The sequence below is a fragment of the Dama dama genome, chromosome 5 (assembly GCF_033118175.1).
Source record: "Dama dama isolate Ldn47 chromosome 5, ASM3311817v1, whole genome shotgun sequence".
In the NCBI taxonomy this organism is placed as follows: Eukaryota; Metazoa; Chordata; class Mammalia; order Artiodactyla; family Cervidae; genus Dama; species Dama dama.
Genome location: NC_083685.1, coordinates 21,933,451 through 21,937,847, shown reverse-complemented (window position 1 = coordinate 21,937,847; position 4,397 = coordinate 21,933,451).

Genomic DNA, 4,397 nt, shown 5'->3' with positions numbered 1-4,397 from the left:
TTGATGCAGTGGAAATTCCAAGCCTCTAATGACACCATTGTTTCCTTTGAAGGATGGGCGCTTTATTAGCATAAACCTCTGGGTTGGGAAGATCCCCTGGAGAAGGGAAAGGCTACACACTCCAATATTCTGGCCTAGAGAATTCCATGGACTATACAGTCCATGGGGTCGCAAAGAGTCAGACAGGACAGAACTATTTTCACTTTCACTTTCTTTTCCTGTAAGGGTGAAAGGGGCTTGATATGAATAACAAGAGACACTGCCTTCACCATTATCACTAAAGAAATTTCAAAGATTTTAGGAACTCTGTGACAGGCATGAAGACCAAATACATATTTATTGTACTATCACACCAGGCTTCCCTGGTGGCTCAGACGGTAAGGAACCCACCTGCAATTCGGGAAACCTGGGTTCAGTCCTTGGGTTGGGAATATACCCTGGAGAAGGGAATGGCAACCCACTCCAGTATCTTGCCTGGAGAATCCCTCGGACAGAGGAGCCTGGCAGGCTGCATACAGTTCTGCAGATGGTGACTGCAGCCATGAAATTAAAAGACACTTGCTCCTTGGAAGAAAAGCTATGACAAATCTAGGCAGCATATTAAAAAACAGAGATATTACTTTGCCAATAAAGGTCCATCTAGTCAAAGCTATGGTTTTTCCAGTAGTCATGTATGGATGTGAGAGTTGGATCATAAATTCTCCAAACAGGGCTTCAACGGTACATGAACTGAGAACTTCCAGATGTTCAAGCTGGATTTAGAAAAGGCAGAGGAACCAGAGATCAAATTACCAACATTTGTTGGATCATAGAAAAAGCAAGAGAGTTCCAGAAAAACATCTACTTCTGCTTTATTGACTACATCAAAGCCTTTGACTGTGTGGATTACACCAAACTGTGGAAAATTCTTAGAGATGTGAATACCAGACCACCTTATCTGCTTCCTGAGAAATCTGCATGCAGGTCAAGGAGCAACAGTTAGAACCGGATATGGAACAATGGACTGGTTCCAAATTGTGAAAGGAGTATGTCAAGGCCGTATATTTTCACCCTGTTTATTTAACTTATATGCAGAGTACATCATGCAAAATGCCAGGCTGAATGAAGCACAAGCTGGAATCAAGATTGCCGGGAGAAATATCAATAACCTCATATACACAGATGACACCATCCTTATGGCAGAAAGTGAAGAGGAACTAAAGAGCCTCGTGATGAAACTGAAAGAGGAGAGTGAAAATGTTGGCTTAAAACTCAACATTCAGAAAATGAAAATCATGGCATACGGTCCCATCACGTCAAGGCAAATAGATGGGGAAACAGTGGAAACAGTCAGAGACTTTATTTTCTTGGGCTCCAAAATCACTGCAGATGGTGACTGCAGCCATGAAATAAAAAGACACTTGCTCCTTGGAAGAAAAGTTATGACCAACCTAGACAGCATATTAAAAAGCAGAGACATTACTGTGCCGACAAAGGTCCATACAGTCAAAGCAATGGTTTTTCCAGTAGTCATGTATGGATATGAGAGTTGGAATATAAAGAAAGCTGAGCGGCGAAGAATTGATGCTTTTGAACTGTGGTGTTGGAGAAGACTCTTGAGAGTCCCTTGGACTGCAAGAAGTTCAAACTAGCCAATTCTAAGGGAAGTCAGTCCTAAATATTCATTAGAAAGACTGATGTTGAAGCTGAAGCTCCAATACTTTGGCCACCTGATGCGAAGTACTAACTCACTGGAAAAAAGCCCTGATGCTGGCAAGATTGAAGGCAGGAGAAGGGGTTGACAGAGGATAAGATGGTTGGATGGCATCACAGACTCGATGGACAGGAGAGTTTGAGCAGGCTCCGGGAGTTGGTGATGAACAGGGAAGCCTGGCGTGCTGCCATTCATGGGCTCACACATGGTCGGACAAAACTGAGTGACTCAACTGATCTATCACATCATCACTGCCTACAGCCACCCTCCCCCGCCATGCACACCTGCTTTTGTCTAATTCTAGCTCTATAATTGGAAATCCTCTAGCCTCATCTTTATCTGATCCTCTGGTCATTTGACAGTGGTTTGCAGAACAGAGGACTGCTATCAAGCTGGGATTGACTAACCTGATGGTGTGTTTAACTGTCTTGTTATCAGGGTAGATTATCCCACAATGAGACCATTTCTAGACACAGACTCAAGTACAGTTTGTATTGTGCAGATGAAACACTGTCCTGAATTAGGAGATTCATGTTTTCCAACAAATATGCTTTGAGACTCTGTGTCTGGCATTGAACCTGTTTTAACTTGCTAAGTAGTGTCCAATTCTTTGTGACCCTATGGACTGTAGCTTACCAGGCTCCTCTGTCCATGGAATTCCCCAGGCAAGAATACTGGAGTGAGTTGTCATTTCCTTCTCCAGGGAATCTTCCTGACCCAGGGATCAAACTCAGGTCTCCTGCATTGTAGGCAGATTCTTCAGGGTCTGAGCCACCAGAGAAGCCCATGTTTTGCATAAAGGTCCCTAAGTTCACACTTCTTCCCTCCCTGGGGACCACATAAGCTCACAGAGCCAGGCATTACTACCAAGATGCTTCAATGTCATGAGCACAAGAACCTGAGTGATTCATGCTGGCCATGTTCTAGCACTATTTATATTAATATAATTCAATATAATGAAAGCCACAAATGCAAGCCACATGTGCAATTTAAAATTTCCAGGTAGGGACTTCCCTGGTGGTGCAGTGGTTAAGACTCTACACACTCCCACTGCAGGCTTCTGCAGGCTTCCTGGTCAGGGGACCTAAGATTCGACATGCCATGCGGCCTATATAAATAAAATATTTTAGTAGCTACATTTTAAAAATTTTATTATTTAAAAAATTTTTATTGGAATATAGTTGCTTCACAATGTCATGTTAGTTTCAGGGGCACAGCAAAGTGAATCAGCGGTACAAATACTCACATACATCCTTTTTCAGATTCTTTTCCCATATAGGTTATTACAGAATATTGAGTAGGGTTCCCTGTGCCATACAGTAGGTCCTTACTAGTTATCTATTTTATTTTTTGCTGCACCTCACAGCTTGTGGGAGCTCAGTTCCCTAACCAGGGGTTGAACGTTGGCCACAGCAGTGAAAACACTGAACACTAACCACTAGACCACCAGAGAACTAACTCCCTATCTATTTTATATATAGTAGTGAGTATATGTTAGTCTCAATCTTCTGATATATCACTCCCCCCCATACTTCCCCTTTGGTACCGATAAATTTGATTTTGAAATCTGTGAGTCTGTTTCTATTTTGTAAATAACTTCATTTATGTAATTTTTATTATTAGACTCCACATATATGTGATACCATATATTTGTCTTCCTCTTACTTCAATAAGTGTGATAATCTCTAGTTCTATCTGTGTTGCTACAATTGGCATGCTTTCGCTCTTTTTATGGCTGAGTAACATTCCATTGTATATACGTACCATATCTTCTCTATCCACTCATCTGTCGATGGACACTCAGGTTGCTTCCATGTCCTGGCTATTGTGACCAGTGTTACTATGAATATCGGGGTGCACGGATCTTTTTTTAAAAAAGATGTGTGCTCTTGCAAAATGATCAACCACACATATTAACTCACTCAAATGAATGATATTATCATTTCTCCTTCTGGTCCCTACTTTCTCACCCAGCACTGATGCTGTGGCTCATTGCTACATTGTCTTTCACGATGTGGAGTCCCAGCTTTTGACTTGTTCAGCTAGGCCAGCCAGCGGGCCTCCAGATAACGTCACAATGACTAGCCTCAAATTGTCTTCTGGAGACCACTGTGAGATTTTCTTTGCAATATAAATATTCCCAGGAGCAATACTCTCCAATCATAAGTGTATTTAATGTCACCTGTGGTCTCGCGTGGCATGGTATGCCTGTCACCTCTGGGGAATTGCGGGTCCTAACTGTGGGAACATTTGTTCCTGAATGTTGGCTAATGCTAAAGAAATAATTTTTAGCACCCATGAAAGCATCTCAGTTCAGGGTGGCGTGGAGAGGCGTACATCAGTTGCTATACCCTGCTAGGATTGCCTAAATTAGCAAATAAAAATAAAGGACACCCTATTGAATTTGAATTTCAGATAAGCAACAAGTCTTTTTTTTCCCCTTTGTTGTAAGTGTGTCCTAAATATTGCAGGGCACACACATACTAAAAAACATATTTGTTGTCTATCTGACAAATAGACAGGTATCTTGTATTTTATTTGGCAACCCTATCTCCAGTTAAACAATTAAACTCAACATGGTATGCCCACTCTTCAGACTGGGGAACAGGATCATGGAATCAGCATGACATGTCAGTATTGGGAAAACTGCACACAGGCTTGGCTGGAAGTAATGAAATATATTTAAGAAGTCTGTACACCAAAA